Source organism: Eubalaena glacialis, chromosome 17 (assembly GCF_028564815.1).
Source record: "Eubalaena glacialis isolate mEubGla1 chromosome 17, mEubGla1.1.hap2.+ XY, whole genome shotgun sequence".
Lineage (NCBI taxonomy): Eukaryota > Metazoa > Chordata > Mammalia > Artiodactyla > Balaenidae > Eubalaena > Eubalaena glacialis.
Genome location: NC_083732.1, coordinates 15,241,768 through 15,259,468, shown reverse-complemented (window position 1 = coordinate 15,259,468; position 17,701 = coordinate 15,241,768). Strand labels below are relative to the sequence as shown.

The 17,701-nt window shown below is 39.5% G+C and overlaps 1 protein-coding gene across 6 annotated transcripts in view; it reads right to left on the bottom strand.

The window, feature by feature from the left end:
- Nucleotides 1–17,701, bottom strand: part of SULF1 (sulfatase 1) — a 161,107-nt gene that overhangs the window by 76,332 nt on the left and 67,074 nt on the right. The window contains exon 1 of one of the 6 annotated variants that reach the window (XM_061171317.1): nt 1,009–1,151. The exons of the other annotated variants lie outside the window; for them this stretch is intronic. The gene's annotated coding sequence lies outside the window, so the exon portion shown is untranslated. Of the gene's footprint in view, nt 1–1,008; nt 1,152–17,701 lie in introns of those variants that run through there. 6 annotated transcript variants of the gene reach the window in all.

Here is a 17,701-nt window from a genome sequence, read left to right as displayed (position 1 = left end):
CTGTGGAAGTCTTTGCGAATCTGCACAGGAGGAGACTTTGGAAAGGGTTGGAAAAACGCCCCTTTCACTTTAGAACGCTAACCTGCTGAAAGCTGTTCTCTTGGACTTCTGAAAGATAGCAAAGGACTCATTAAAAAAAACAAAAAAACACCATCTTTCTCTTGAATGTCACGAGGGAGCATCTGTATGGGAATTTCGACTGCCCTAAAATTAATTAGATAGCAGCCCGCTCCAGCAGCCACTCTGTCCCCACACACCTGAGGGTCTGTATTTTGATGCTCAACAATAAATGGGGGTCAGATAAGTAAGCATCACGAATGAAGTGTGAGGAATGCAAAGCAGGAGGAAAGGGACTCCATCGCTCCCTTCCGCGCCTTCAGTTCTGGAGGGTGACATGGGGCAGCGAAAGAAGAATGAAGAAAGACGGTGTACCGCTTCCCCCTGCCATACACATTATTGTGTTTTACACAAACACACACGCCCCTATTATTTTAAACTTTATGAGCTGTTTTGTAAACAGTTCTAATGCTTTTTACTTTGCAGCCTGTAATTATTCTTTGGGAGGGAAGAAGGGAGGGGGAGAGAGAGAGAAAGACTCAATAAGAACTAGGTTTTAAAACAAAAATCCAGTGTCTGCAGCAAGGCAGTCCTGACCACATGATCCGCAGAGCAAAAAGCAAGCCACCACCGATTGATCCTGTGGCTTGAGAAAGTCAATACGTACGGTTTGGCGTGTGGTTTTGTTTTTTGTTTGGTAATAACTCGGGGTTATTTCAGTGATTGCGGTGCCTGCTGAACACTGAAAGCCCGCAATTGTTCTGCCCTGACTGTTGGGTTTCTGGGCATTTGTTTTAAATCATGAGAAAACTGATACAAGCATGAAAGGATGGGAAAGCAGAAGAAATGAGTGAAACAATGGCTTTCTCCCACAGAGCGTGCATTAGCCTAAGAGTTAAATACAGAAGTTTCTTAGGGGGTTGGTCCTTGAAGTAGCAAAACTTTGCCCACCTCTCAAAGCCGGCAACGTTGTGTGAAGAGAGAGTCAGCAGGGTTTCTTGCATCCGCTATGGTTTAAACTAACCTCTGCTGACAACGGTGACCCAGAAAATACAGTCAGACTCACAGTATGGAGGGAACAGCAGCGCTTGGTTTAAATAATCAGTCACACATGCAACTGAAAATTCTTGACTATTAAGATGCTGATAACATTCCCTGGAACCCAATCAGTGTTCTGGGTTATTCTTTTCTTTATTGTATTTACTTTACTTCTTCCTTTAGGAAAAAGAAAATTAGCCTTAATGGTACCTTGTATAAACGACATTGAAAATCATTTCCTAATAAAGAAAAGGGACAGCAGAGAAGATGCATGCTTTACCTATAAAGTAGCTTTCCTTTCTGGACAGTCAAAGGTGCAGAAGAGACCTACGTTTATTTTTTCTGCCACAATTTATTATCGATTCAGGGGATTCATATGTAAAAGCCGAGAAATTGAGTGGTAAAGAAAATGGAACTATCAGACAGGTCTGGCCAGCAGGAGCGCTCCCTTTACTAAAACACACAAAACACAGAACTCTGAAGAAAAGTGCACACAGACAATTCTTTATTCAAAAATGACCTTTTAGAACCTGTCATCCTCTCACTGCCTGGTTTCCAGCTCCAGAAGGAAAAGAAGAAAAAAAACCTGACAGACAAAATGCAGACCTCAACAAAGGAGACAAGGATGCAATGTCTGAATTGGATACTTTGTGGCAGACGACAAGTGTCCTTAGAGACTAACAGCTTGTCTTGAGAAATAGTTGAAAATGGGAGAAATGTCAAAAGAGGTTTTTCTCACACATGGAAAGTGAGCTTGAGGAACGGCTGCTGTATTCACCAATCAGGACCAGAACACAAGATGCCTATTCTTCAAGCTCTAAAGTGAAAACACCAATTGTAGCTATGGCCAATTGGTGGGGAAAGTTTACAACACTTTGTTTGGGGCAGTCAAGCCAACTATAAATGTGACATTAAAAGTTTCAAGTCACATATAAAAGAAAGAAAAGACTGGGAAGCCTTCAAGCCAACTGGACAGAAAGTCTAGTTCACATATGCTTGTCTAGCAAAACCCCACACTAAATCAAAGCCCTTGTTGCCCCAGTAGGTTTAAGGGGGTCTCTGTCTTCAATAAGCCTCCCTTTGTCTGGGCAGCTGGTGCTGAGGTACAGGGGATGGTGGCCATATGCTTGTCCACCACTGTGGTTGTCAAGGTGTAATCTGGGACTTTGAGGGGACCCTGAGATCCTTGTGGGTGGAATCCACAAGACCAGAACTATTTTGAAGAATACTGACACTTTATTTCCCTTTTTCACTTCGTTGACATTTGCACTGATGATCTAAGGGCAATGGTGGGTAAAGCTGCTTTTGTATGAATGAAGGGAGCATCATATACAGTTAAAAAAAAAACAAAAACAGTTTCACTCAAGATGAAGCAGTAAAATGATTAATTTGATTAAACCTTGACCCTTGAAGGCACATCTTTTCTTTTAAGTTTTCTGTTTTATGAGAGAGAAGGGACACATAAAACCCTTTGCAGCCTATGGAGGTGTGATGCTTGTTGAGGGAAAGCACTCGTGGGACTGAGTTGCCAGGTGAACTAGACACATCTTTTTTCTCTGTTTTTGCTCAAACGCTATTTTTAGTTGAAAGAATTACTTGGACTTGGATTTTTGGCAGACATTTTCTCAAGTCGTGAATGAAATAAGACCGTAATTTCAAGGAAAGCAACTGACGGTATTTGTCGTGTTTGTTGCCAATGACAGAAATCTAGCTTTCAAGTCAAAAGCAGAATTTTGGAAAACTTGTATCTGCCACTGTGAGCTTGGCAGCTTTCCAATATGTAAAACCTTTCTGATGACACCGATGTTGATATTAACGAATGTTATTTTATGGTATTGTAAAATGAAATGTGTCAACACTTAGACTATTTGCATAATTCAATGAACCAATGTTTCCCAAATGACCAAACACAATGTTACAAAATCATACATGGGTAAAAAAAGTTCATTCAAAGTGCAAGATGACCACTGGATTTTAATGTAACAGAGTAGGAAAAGCTCATTGATATGGTTTCAGATTTCTTACTACAACTAACCTTTAGGAATCACCACTTGTCAAGTTTTGGTATAGTATCAAAGAAGATCTACAAGTATCTGAAGAAAGCTCTTGAAATACTTCTTTTCCAACTATTTATCCATGTGAGGCTGAACTTTATTCCTATACCTCAACCAAAACAATATATTTCAACAGATTGAATGCAGAAGCAGATATAAGAATCCAGTTCTCTTTTATTCAGATAAATATTAGATTTGCAAAAATGTAAAACATGCCACTTTTAGCCACCGATATTTTTTTGGTTGGGAAAATATAGTTATTTTTCATAAAATATTATATATCATTTAACATATAGACTTATTGTTTTTAATTAATACTTTTAAAAATTCTCAGTTTGAATTTCGAAGTATCAATAGCTAAAATCCCCATAAACACAAGCTTACTAATATAAAATGATAAAAACACAATTTCAATAATATAAAGGGATTCCAAGCCCAAAGAATTTGAGAATTACTGGCCTAGAGTATATTTGGTTCCATAGTTAAGCCCAGCCTTTCACCTCTAAGGCTACAGATTTGGCCCTAGTCACAAACTTAATTCATTTTTTTTCCCCTTAAAGACTTGAAACTGTCCTAAGTTCTAAATGCCCGCAAATCTAATGAGTGATGACATTCTGTGATGACATTCTGTGTGTGTGTGTGTTTTAATCTGAGGATAACACAGAACTTTATAAGTGAACGCCCACAAATCTAAAGTATGTGAGAGACAGGCTCAGAACAACCCACTCAGCACAGAAATCAGCCTCTCAGGGGTGGGGCAATGGAATTGTTTCTAGTACAAAGCAATGCCACTCCAGAGTGAAGCCAGAGGAAAAAAAAAGGACACCATAACCAACCACAGCAGTGAGGGAGATTAGGCCAGCAGCATGCAATTATTCAAAGCTGAATTTAGCCAGAACACACTTAGTTTATCGTTAGAGTAAAGCAAAATAGGATTATACCAGCAAGAAGGTGGTATCTACCCTCCCTCGTCCCACCCCCCCAACGCCAATCGACATAGTTCTCACATTTCCTAGGGTCAGTTTACATGGCCCTTTTCCTTTAATTTTGACTTTCAAGTTTCCCATATATCACTTTTTTTCTTTAGAGGAAGCCTTCAGGATGTGCTAGCTTCTTTATGATATATGTGAAACCATGAAGGAGCTAATTTCTTCTTTTAAAAACCCCATAGCTGGCAAAGTTCATCTACTGTTAATCCCAAGAAAGCCTGTTTCCCCATCTAATTTATTACAACTCCAAGCAAAGAAGATAGACAACAGTCTCCTTCTGGTGCGGTAACATTTTTATACCCCTCGAATAATAAATCTCTTCCAGTCACCAACGACAGCTGAAAAGTGTGCATCTCTGACCTGGAGCACCTTTGGGGAAATCCTTAGCTAAATGATGAGATCCTCCTTGAACAATGTTTGCTTTTCTTCCCTTTTTTTCCCTTTCTGTTTTCTCCCCCCAACACTGTAAATCCTGACATTGGAAGGAACCTTGAAAAGTCATCTATTCACAAAATTGTTAGCGTTGGTTATCCCTGGGGTACGGTGAGGGAGAGGGACAGATTTTATTTTTTATTTTATTTATGTTTAAGTTGGATTTTTTTCCCATGATCTGTTGCATGATAAAAATAGAAATAAGTAAATTTCCTAGGCTTTCCCTCTGTCTTCTCGTGGAGGAACAGAATAGACAGAAAGAGGTAAGCAGTGATAAGAATGAAGTGAGAGGTTACAGCATGAAATGTACTTTTGAGAGTTACCCCACAAAGGTAGGAACTAAAACCACATAACAACAAGCTCACCAAGAGCATTTTGGAGAATGCAAAGGGTCCAAGACTGAGATTTGTCCCGCTTCTTTCAAATCGAAATTAGCAAAACAAAGAAAACCAAAGTGACCTAAAAATTATGAAAAAAAACCCCCAGAAGGACCTGATATTCCTGAAGCAGATGCTACAGAGTGTCCAAAGGCTCTGATAAGGGTCACAAGTTTTGATGGTGGCAATGAGCTCCAAGATAATGAGAACAAAAAGATTGTTGAACTTTAAAAAGTGGGGCATTGGAAACTTCAGTTTGGGTCTAGTGCAAGAATAGCATATTGATTAAAAGAACCACAAATGTGGTCTTAGGCATCTTAGCTACTCCTTATGGTATATGATTTATTACATTAAATTTGCCTTTGGTTTCATATATTTATAGCTTATCTGTATTGAAGTATCTGAAGGTATTGCCTAAGTCAGCAGAAATAGTTTGTTGCAATGACAACAAGAAGAAAACCCCAAATATCAATGACTTAATACACACCACAAGTCACACACAGAGTGACGGGAGCTTTGCTCTGCCCGGTCATGCATGGATGCGGGCTGATGGGGGCACGGTTGTTGTGTTGCGGCAATAGCTGGACCGAGAAGCAGAGGAAGAAAAAAACTGGAGAATCTTGCAGGAGAGCTTTTCATGGCTTCAACCTGGAAGTGACTCAGATCACTTCTAATATTTCATTGGCTGTAACTAGTCACATGACCCCATCCAACTGCAAGAGGGCTGGAAATTGATGGCACGGCTGAAGTGTGCTGAACACTAGTGTCTACCACAAGCATCAAGTTTCATCAGTACCCTATGTATTTATCTTTTTTTCCTCGCTAGATGCCTGCACACGCACACGTGCATGCATGCACATACTTAAGATACATGTATAAATATATTCATACATGCAGATACATGTTTAAGTAATGAAGAAACATAATCTTCGTAGCTTAAAGTTCTACCATTCCTAGGTACAAAAAATGCACCTTTTAACAGCTTTGGGAATTTGGGGGACATGTTTCATTTTAGTTTGTTTCCCTGATGTACATAATCTGGCACAGTATGAATTTATTTTAAAGTTCCACAGTTCTTGTGATACATTTAAGTTGAAGAAAATATTTTAAAAAATACAGGTAGGTCCTACATTTAGATTTCAGAAGCACTTCTCAAAAATATTTTCTTGTAGATAACGTCTATGCGAGGAAAGAAGAACACCTGACTTAGCTTTAAAAATTAAGCCACAGTCAGGAGAGTTCCCACTGGTTTACTTTCTATGCTATAAAGCTCGCTACCAATATAATGCTCTTTAACATTTTCTAAGGGTTTAAATACAGAAGAGTGGAGACACAAGTTCCTTCTGAGGGATCCTGCTGGCCTCACACGGAGTCATGACCAAGAAAGGGAGGTCTGGGAACACAGAGTGTGAAAAACAAATGTGCATTTCAAAAGACAACAAATTCTAGTCCTTAGCTCAAGATTCAGGGACAAATTATGGGGAATAGCTCTGTTTTTTAATTTTTTCTTCCAAAATGTATTATTTACAGGAGAACCTTTAAAGAAAATCAAACATCCATATTTAAGTCAACTCCTTTGCTCAGAGACCCATTTTCAAGGAAACCCTAAAATTCAGATTAGTTCACGTATTATTTCAAAAATACTTCCTTCACAAGTTGTACTGGGAAATGCTGGTTTGAGGTTTTTTTGTGTTATTGGCTAAATATACCACTCCAAGCCTTTTAATGACAAAATCATCTCCAACATGTGCTTTATATGTACCTAAATCCCTCTACTGTCTTCAGATTGTCATCTTTCCTTCAGCTGTATACTTACCTCCCAGTGATTACCAAGCATAGCTGTACATTTATCAAGTAAAAAGAGCAACTCTACTTAACTTTCAAGTGAAATTCAGGCCTGCAATCGTGGAAAATATCATTATACTAGAACAAACTGAGTAGCTAGCAGGTCTCTCTAGGAAAATTAATTTATTAATTTTAGCCACAAAGCACACAAAGCATACAACAAAGATAAATTGTCTACCCATTTTTATTGACATCCATCTGATTTATGACATTCTTGTCCAATCAAATTCATCAGCTTACCCTCAAAACAGTATTTGGACATAGGGATATTTTCACAGTCTTCAGGTGAATAGCACCTGAAGAGACACAGTAGGACATTTTTAAAACCATAAATTCACTAACACTGATTCAAATCACAGTACTTGCATAAAAGGCCTGTAGTAACTTGAAACTTAAAATATGACTTCTGTCTTAGCTTTTTGTCTGGACAGAAGCTGGGAAATATTTTAGCTAATGAAAACTCACATTTTACTCTGTTACAAAAGAGTGAACTTTATGAAGTTTTAAGCAGAAGAATTTATAGAAGGAAAATTTTAAGAGCTATATTATCACCATAAACAATTATCTGTCATATCTGTAAAATAATCTTCCTGAAAAGGCTCAGATTATAATCTATGTCTACGGACATTTGGGGCAAATGTATGTTTATTGTCACTACAGTATCTTTATAAATAGATGTTTACAGCTGGCCAAGTCCTTAAATCTCATCTAACCATCTATACTACAAACACCCAATGGTGCTCCATTTCCAGAATTTATTTTCTAACTACTCGACTTTGTTTGAAACCTTCATTTCTCAGCACACACAAGACCAGCACTTGTCACATAAAGGAGCTAATATAATTAAACCAGATGATGTGCCCCACAAGTAAAATCAGCCATTCACGAAAGCTGGTCACCAGAGGCCATTTCAAACAATGCATATTTCAAAGTAATCTAAAGTAATCCCTTCTCTCCACAGATTTGGTTTCCATGAAGTCTTAAGCACATGTGTGCTGTAAAAAAGAGGCTTATTAAAACCTGATGTGATATTAGAGATTATAATGCAACACAGTTGGGCTAATTTTAATACCTGAGTCTTCAAGAAGAAAGCAATTTTCGATTTTATTTGTAAGCTTACTAAAACATTATCCATACAAAGGTGCATGATGTTTACTTAATTAAGGAAAAAAATAAAGAATGCTCCCCTGTTACCTGAATTGGGCTTGTATCAATGTATAAAATTTGCAAATAAAAGTGGAGGAGAAACTAAAACAGTTTTCAATGATGGACAGATTAGCAAAGCACAGCATGTATTTATAACTCTAAAGAGTGAGGAGCTTAGATTGTTTAGACAATTCCTTATAAAGTTGCGAATCTCCAGTATATCATTCTTTTGGCTCACTCTGGTGAAACATTATCAAAATGTGTCATATAACAGCATGATAGCTTCAAAATACTAGTTGTCATCATTAGTAGAACTGGATTATTAGGTAAGTCTGGCTGCCTATGAAGTTTACCAAGACCTCCAGTTCTGGCGGATCTCTGGAGGATTTGTTTATTTTTCCTGATCCTTTTTCTATGTCTTGACTGTATTTAGTTTCAATTGTGGATGAAAATACAAAGAATTAGATTTGATATGCTTCTGGTCCCTCCATTTCAGGATCTCCTACCTACAGCTTTGTATCCTTAAAACGCAAACAAAGGAAACATGTACATGATCATGAACGGGTTTGTAAAATGAGCAAATGGCAAAACCCTGCCACAGAAAATCTGCTGTTCCTCATTGGAACATGGCTTTGCAGAACAGATCATATATGAAAAAGGAGAGAAGCAACCTCCACTCTAGAGAGCTAATGTGAAGGAGACAGTCTTGAAAATATGTTATAGCATCTTTGAATTTGAAGGTGTTATGGAGTAAATGTTTATGTCCCCCTCCTTCCCCATTCATATGTTGAAATCCTAACCCCCAGTGTGATGGTATTAGGAGGTGGGGTCTTAGGGAGGTGATTAGGTCATGAGGGTGGAACCCTCATGAATGGGATTAGTACCCTCATAAAAGGGGCCACAGAGAGCTCTCCCACCCACCTTCTACCATATGAGGACACTGAGAAGATGGTCATCTATGAACCAGGTAGTGGGCTCTTGCCAGATACCCAATCCACTAGCACCTTAATCTTGGACTTCCAGCTTTCAGAACAATGAGAAATAAATGTTTGCTATTTAAGCCGCCCAGTCTATGGTGTTTTTGTTATAGCAGTCTGAATGCACTAAGACGAGGGATCTTAGAGTTCACCTAGATTAACTTTTAACTAATGAAGAAAACTTCTCTAGACCATCAATGAAAAATGCCCCTGTCTAGGTAACACAGACCTTGTTAGGAAACCTGTTTAGTTTTGGGCAACTAAACAGGTTAAAAAATTCTCCATTTTATTGAACAAAAATCTGTCCTCTTCTAAGTGTTTAATCATGCTCTATTCTACTGAGCCACACAAAATAATTCTATTTTCTTCTCAATAACAACTGATTTAAATATTTGAAGATTGTTTCCATCTAACTCCTGAATCTTTTCCTCTTAAAAAATATACTTATGTGGTACATTGTGGGAGAACAGTGGAAGTGGTTATTTTGAATTGGGCCACTGGCTTGTTAAGTAGTGGATCAGTAGATCCTACAAAGCTGTAGCTACACAGATAGGAAGCCAGTATATTTAATGTCCATCTGGCTCAAAGGAATTCTGACTACTAGGCTACTAATCAATGCTTTCCAAGTTCACTAATAAAAATTTCCTTATATAACACTACTTTCGTGTTTTGACTAAATTCAACTCAAATATCTTCCAAAATATGCATAAGTAACTTGTTAATCAGTTTTATTGGAGAATAAAGCCAGACAAGAAGATGAAGATCCAGGCTAAGAATCCTAATCCAAGGACTAGATATTTTTCATTCCTTTACAATTTAGTCATTGATTTCTCTCTAGATTTTGAGGAAGCTTTCCTTCTAAGAAGAAACATCTTCTTTACCACATTTGGCTCCCAGTTTCAGAATACTGAATACTTTATTTTTTATTTAATTATTATTTTTAAAATATTTATTTATTTATTTTTTTGGGCTGCATCAGGTCTTAGTTGCGGCACGCAGGATCTTTAGTTGTGGTGTGCGGTCTCTTCTTTGCAGTGTGCAGGCTTCTCTCTAGCTGCGGCGCACGGGCTCCAGAGTGCACGGGTTCAGTAGTTGCGGCGTGTGGGCTTATTTGCCCTGTGGCATGTGGGATCTTAGTTCCCTGACCAGGGATCGAACCGGCGTCCCCTGCACTGCAAGATGGATTCTTAACCACTGGACCACCAGGGAAGTCCCTGGGTACTTTAAAAGAGCCATGCAAGAGAAGAACAACCATTTTGCTATTAAACAAAGGCCCCAAGCTCAAGTACTTAAATCCTAAGGTAGAGCAGGGGTTCATTATAATCACTGGAGGTCTTGTTAATTATTCCAGAGTTCCTGATTCAGGGGTAGGGCCTAAGAAATTGCAGTTCTAACAAATTCCTAGGAGATGCTGCTGCTTTTAGTACTGGTCCAGGGTAGAGCAATCAACCGACCAGCATTGGCAAAAGGAAAGGTAGATGGAACCAAGCCTGGAGCAGGTGCTTCAAGTCTTCTCATGAGGGGTGATCTCTCAGGCCTTTGCATTGGCAGAGACAGCTGATAATTCACAAAATGGGACACTTGAGATTGCCCATTATTTCATAGCTGATAGGACCGTTCTGTAAGATCATCTTTTGCAGAGTTGCCGAAAAGGCAAGCATTCCAACACACTCACTAGGAACTGAAAGAGTTTTCTGCTCGAGAGCAAATATCCAGAAGTGTTCTTCAGAGCAGCTTTCAAATGACCCTCTAATCTCCCTTTCTATATATTCTCTTTCAATGTCTGAAGAAACTAGGTTTCACAAATCCTTGAATACATGAACTAGCAAAGTCTGACAGTGGCCCCGTGCAATGTCGAAATTTGTTACACTTATTAAACAATTGTCATGCACTAAGGTAGGTTTACCACCACCAAAATTTGTTTTCCACCTTTAGGTAAATTATTACTAGAGATGAAGGCAGCAGTGTGAGTTACTACTTTTGTTTTGAGGAAGCCCATCCTCAGTTTGCTAATTCTGTCCAGCTGTCTCTGCCAATCGCCCACGCTGGGTCTTTTACCCTCATCCATCACCTCCTCTTTGAGACACTGGCAGACAAATACAGATGTAGTAAAACAACAAACTGACTAAATGACGCAGTATGATTCCGGAAGATCTCAACCCACCACGATGCGTGACGCACGTTAGGTGCTCTGGGAAACCCCGAGCTGAATTCTCCTTCTCCCACTAAGCAAGAGGAGGGAAAGAGATGAAACCACAAAAAAGTAAACTGGAAGAGTAGGACTGAACTTCCCAGAACTAGAACAGTGGGTGTAAACAGAGCAAAGGTCAAGTTTGCAACCTTCCAACCTACTGTGTGCATCTTTAATTCTTGTAGCCGACACTTCTCAGAAGACTGAGTCGTCCTGGTCGAGAAGGGGCAGGTATTCTGGAGTCCGGGTTTTCCAGTTGCCCGACTTCAGGACATATAGTCCAGCACCATGTGATGGCTGTGCGGACCCAGGCACTTCTCAGAAGTGGCACATCTTGAATTTGTGGCCTTCCCCCTCACCCCTTCCTTTTATTGTCGATTTCTCCTTCATTCCTGACATTCTACTACCCCCATATGCCCCTTGACCACCTAAAGTTCTTCACCACTCCCTCTTTCCTTTTGCTTTCCTGAGTCTCCAACCTTCTACAATTTCCAACATGTGGATCAGACTTTACCTTTTATCCAGAAGCAACAATTTTTGCTAATATGTGTTGAACACGTCCCATGTACCAAACTTGTCATCAGCTCCCTTTAGCCCCACCATGTACCAATGAAGCAGGCACTACTATTGCTTTTTTTTTTTTTTTAAATGAGGAAACTGAGATTCAGAGAAGTTAAGGGATCTGTCCAAGATTACACAGCAAGGGGTAGAACTGGGGCTACCTCCCACCGAAACTTCGTTCGTAACGGTTCTGTTTTTGTAGTATTTTCTCCTGAAGTGCATTTTCACTTGAAAAGATCTTGGAGGCCTAGTGAATTCTGAACCTGCCAAATCAACAGGGAGAATTTGGGGGCAAAAATGGGTGTCAGGTGTTGTTGATGTTTCCAGGCAGCTGTCAATGCGCCTTAGAGCATCTCCCCCAGGAGCACGCGACAGGGCACTGGTATTGTAGCCACACACCACGTACAGGTCCCCTTTCACCTTCCAAACAGAAGGGGACCCCTCAGAGCTCAGTAAAACAAAGAGTTGTTGCTGGGCGAGAGAGTGGACTGGCGTGGTTGAACATGAATATTCAAGACCACGAGTCACAGCTCCATGACTTCGTGGGTCTCCTCCATTTGTATTTAGCATTGTGTAGTGGCGAGACAACCTGCAATGATTAATTAATCCTGGGTGCCGAGGCAGAAGGTGAAATAATTTGTGCGTAGTCATGAAGTTATTCATTCTCAGGCTCCGAGTTAGCGCCGGAGGGCTTTACTTTCCCGAGATGGAAAGAAGATCGGACTTGACTTTCTGCTTTGTGCCTGGGATCCCAGAGATCCACACCCTCAAGCCCTGAAATTTTCTAAAAGGAAGGCAGGTGGCTGCCAGCTGTCCTTAACCCACACCCTCATGACATCATCCCCAATATCACCCGTCCATGGAGACTCCATCCACTGAGACCACCCTCTCCTCAGCGGGCCTTGTTCCCCGGCCCACAGAAGCCCTCTCCAACTTGCCAGGTGGAGGAGGGGACAATCTCGTTCATATATTGCACATGGCTGCTTGTGGCTGTTTTTCCACCATCTCTTCAAGTGCAATTTTAACTGAGGTTATTCATAGTAATACCTCAGTTATCTATCACAGTGCAGGGAAGGGTCTCCAAATACGTAAATATCCATGAAACTTCTTTAATTATTTAAGGGCAGGAGCTTCAAACAAACAAACAGGAACTATTTTAAAGCACACTGAGTTTGCAAAAAAAAACCCTCCCAAAACTCAGAGGCTTGTAACAAAAAAGGAAGGGGTATGTCTCCCTGTGTCACATGGAGGCTGCAGTGGTGGTGGCTCTCTGAGTCTTCCCACTCCAGCCCTCAGGCCGGGACAGCAGCCCTGATGCGAGACGTGCCATTCTCATGACAGACCCCAGGCGCGGGAGAGCTGGTGGAAATCTGGAATGCCACTCAAAGTCATCTGTTTCCACACGGCATCTGACGCACCTGCTTACCTGCCTTTGGCCAAAGCAATACACGCAATGGAGCCCAGGGTGGGGTGGGAGTAGGTTTTGCTCCCTGGGAGGCTCTGCAAGTCCCAGGCAGTGGGCGGGGACGCTGAACTCCGGTCACTTCTCTGGTGGGGGAGGGATGGCAAAGATTGGGATCACGATTTAATCTACGGCGTGCACTTTCACAAATTAATCACGTATTTCCTAGTCTTCAAAAAATACTGGGAATGATGTCACTGTTTTGTTTTATGGCTCTGGGTCATCATCGTTAACATAAATACTGCTTTTAGCTTTAATTCAGATTTTTTTTCTGTGGGATACTGGGATATGGAAAGCTGTCTGCGTAACACATAAATGACACGGGACTGATACTGTTTGGAATTCCTTATGAATATTTTTCATGGTGTTGTTTTACCTCCGTCGCTATCCATTATCACTTCTAGTTATTGTAAGTGTATTTACCTCTCACAACTCCACCTGCCCTCTGCTAACACACCAGGGAGATGCTGAAGAGATGGCTTGTTAAATGTGTGTTTAAAGTAAGAGTGAAGACATGAGAGTCTCTCTCAAGCGCAGTACGTGGGTGGGTTTGGCGCACAGGCTTTGGGACAAATGTCTGGGTATGGGCGCTTCATAGGCTTATTAGATTCCTTCTTGTTCTTGTTATGTCTGGCTGATTGAGAGTGTCAGATAAGCAAAGTCAGGGAAGACTGGGTTTGGAGTTGACTTCCACAGGAGCACCCCTGCTTTGCCATTTTCCATATTCTTTCCTAGACAGTTGACTAAGCACTAAAACTACCTGTCATTTCTTGCTCAATTCTGTTTACTTTAATCACCACACATACTTAATTCAGTAGTCTTGTAGAGCTCCTGGATAAAGCATGATTGGAGACAATGGGTGAATGAGAGAAGAGCCCGGCTCTCAAATGGAGAGTTATATCCAATGCCAGGTATAATACAGATCCAGAACGTGCTGGCAACTGCCAACTTTCTAAAGGTTGGACAGATATCACACTTGATAGCCCCCAGCTTATATTCAGAAAAGACGAAAACTCTAATTCGAAAAGATACATGCATCCCAATGTTCACAGCAGCAGTATTTGCAATAGCCAAGACGTGAAGCAACCTAACGTCCATTGACAGAGGAGTGGATAAAGAAGATGTGGTCCATATATACAATGGAATATACTCAGCCATAGAAAAGAATGAAATAATGCCATTTGCAGCAACATGGATGGACCTAGAGATTATCATACTAAGTGAAGTCAGACAGAGAAAGACAAATATCATATGATACTGCTTACATGTGGAATCTAAAATATGATAAAAATGAACGTATTTACAAACAGAAATAAACTCACAGACATAGAAAACAAACTTATGGTTACCAAAGGGGAAAGGTGGGGGAAGGATAAATTGGGGATTTGGGATTAGGAGATACACCCTACTATATATAAAATAGATAAACAACAAGGACCTACTGTACAGCACAGGGAACTATACTCAATATCCTGTCATAACCTATAGCGGAAAAGAATCTGAAAAAGAATATATATGCACATATATGTAACTGAGTTACTTTGCTCTACACTTGAGACATTGTAAATCAACTATACTTCAATAAAAAATTTTTAAAAAGGCCCCAGGACTCCCTAGAATGTGCACGATATTTGCTTTAGGTTGATATCACCCTGAACACCATAGTGGAATCAGATGTTCATTTTTTTCCCAATGAAAACAAACCCCAAAGAGCATATTAGCCTGTCAGGGTAGATGAAAGTCAAATATTTCCAACTTGGTTAGTGGACAACTATTTCTTAGCTGGTACTTTTCTCTGATATACATTTAGTTTTCTTCTGAAAGCCTGACCTTACATTGATAGTAACTGAACTGTGAACAAGATTTTTCATATGCTTAGGTGTTTTCTTGTATCTCAAATCCCATTAGTATCTTTGTTGTTTTGTGGATAAAATAACTCCTCCTATGTTCACAATGCATCACAATTCAGGAAAGACTTTGGCATGAATTCTTAGTATTTGTTCTTCACAACAGCTTCTATAGGAAGCTAGAGCAAGCATTATTTTTCCTTCTCCAATCCACCGCCATCCCCTACAGGAGGTTCAGAAAGCTGAAGCTGAAACTCACAATCACGTCTTCTGACTGTGAACCTGGTGGCTTTTTCCCCTAATAAATCAGTTCTTTTCCATTTTACCCCATTATTTTGTGAATAATTGCCAACTTGATCATCCCTGGACACAAGTGTTAAAAACATACAGACTAATGTAATGCACAAACTTGCAAAGAAAAAATGCATTTGTATGAGTTTCAAACTTTTCATTGCAACTTTTCATTGCAACTCAAGGAAACAGAATATTGGTTTTTAGGTTTACTTATTCTTTCTGCACAAACCCACAACCAATGAAAATACAAAGAAGTAATAATGTCCCTAGTAATGGAATAGAGTGAGTTAAAGTGCTGGTGCTGCTTTCTAATAATTTTAGCAGTACTATTATGTTGATCGGAATATCCTTAATAGAATCTTAGGTTAAAAAACGTATGGGAAAAACAACTTTTTGGTAAAAATATGCCTATGAGATAATTTGGATTAAATAAGTTGAGGATTAATAACTTGAGGAAAGCCTTGAAGATATGTTGATTTTAACATTTTAACAAAAGCAGACTAGAAAGTTAGATTGATTACACCGCTGAAAATACATTTGTAGGTGACATGAAACTCAGTTAAACTCAGTTAAACAGGAAAAGACAGCTTTGTAGGAAGTTTGCACCTTCTCAGTGGACAGCGGCCAGAAAACTTGTAGTTGTCTAGGTAGGAGTCATGGGGAGAGGGCAATAGGACCTACCAGTTATTCCTGGAAATTCACCTTATCTTGAGTCATTGCTTTGGCCTGACCATGGGGATGAATGGAGAGACCAAAATAATATTCCAGCCAATGATAAGGCACAACTTTATTTTGTCTGATGGTGACACCCTATTTTTCTCCAGATAAATTCTGAACTCATATAATTTCTGTCACCATTTGTTGGAAGGAGAACACAGTTTTGACTGATGCAAATGGTTTTAAATTATATGGCAGGGACTGTTCATTGCCCACCTTATCATTCATTACCATCTTCATTCATAACAAGATCCTGATTTTATGTGCAGTGGTTACGTGCCCAGCTTCAGGTGACATCTCCCAGTTCTCCTTACATCTCCATGTGCCCACACGACTGAATCCTTTCCAATGAGATGTAATGAAAGGGTTATGTGGGACTTCTGGGGTGGCTGCATAAAAAAGGGTGAGTGGCCATTTGTCGTCTAACATGGATGGAGCTTCAGCAGTCATCTTTTTTTTTAAAAAAAAATTGAAGTACAGTTGATTTACAATGTTTCAGGTGTACAGCAAAGTGATTCAGTGTTATATATCTATATCTGAATATGTGTATATATATATATATATACACATACATACATACAGTCACATTCTTTTTCAGATTCTTTTCCATTATAGGTTATTACAAGATATTCCTCATTCATCCCTCCCCCTCTTTCCCCTTTGGTAACCATACGTTTGTTTTTTTAGGTCCGTGAGCTTATTTCTGTTTTGTAAATAAGTTCATTTGTATCATTTTTTTAGATTCCACATATAAGTGACATCATATGATATTTGTCTTCCTCTGTCTGACTTACTTCACCTAGTATGATAATCTCTAGGTCCATCCATGTTGCAGCAAATGGCATTATTTCATCCTTTTTTATGACTGAGTAATATTCCATTGTGTGTGTATGTGTGTGTGTGTGTATGCCACACCTTCTTTATCCATTCATCTGTTGATGGACATTTAGGTTGCTTCCATGTCTTGGCTACTGTAAATAGTTCAGCAGTCATCTTGAACCATAAGATACTCTCACTGATGGAATGTTCCATGGTGGAGCAGAGAGGGAAAAAAGCCTGGGTCTCTAGTGACTATTATCCCAGCCCTGACAACCAGACTCTGGATTTCTTTTACTTGAGAGAACAAAACCTTTTGTGGCTAAGGCACTATTTTGATTTCTGCTATGTGTAGTCAAAATCCCTAATGACATCTTCTAACTAACACTACTATTTTTTTTCCTCATTCTACCACCATCCTATATTTAAAATGTTAGGAAAACATGGGTTTTTAAAGCAAACCAGAAAAGCCTGATTTATGTTCAAAATAGAAAAAAACAAAACCTGTGGTTAAATGAGAGATTTGAAGACATAAGGAACTACACAAATAAACGTGCAATTACAAGTTATGGTAAATGCTATGAAATCCATAGGGGCAAGTGGGAACACGAAATTCTCTCAGCAGGCTTTAAGCTCCAACTAATAATTAACTAATATTTAAGGCAGTTTAAGGTTTCTGGGTCAATTAAAGAATGTTAGAAATCGCTCATTAGCTATGGAAATGAAAAGCAGAAATGGATTCCTCTAGCTTTTGGTAATTTCCCAGGCTTCAAGTGGATTTCATTATGGTGTGAATTGCCCTTTAGCATCTTAAAAAAAAGCCTGAAGTCTTTTTGTAGACAATAACCAGTACTCTACCTGAGTTTCCTTAAAAGAGGTTAAATTGTAACCCCCCAAT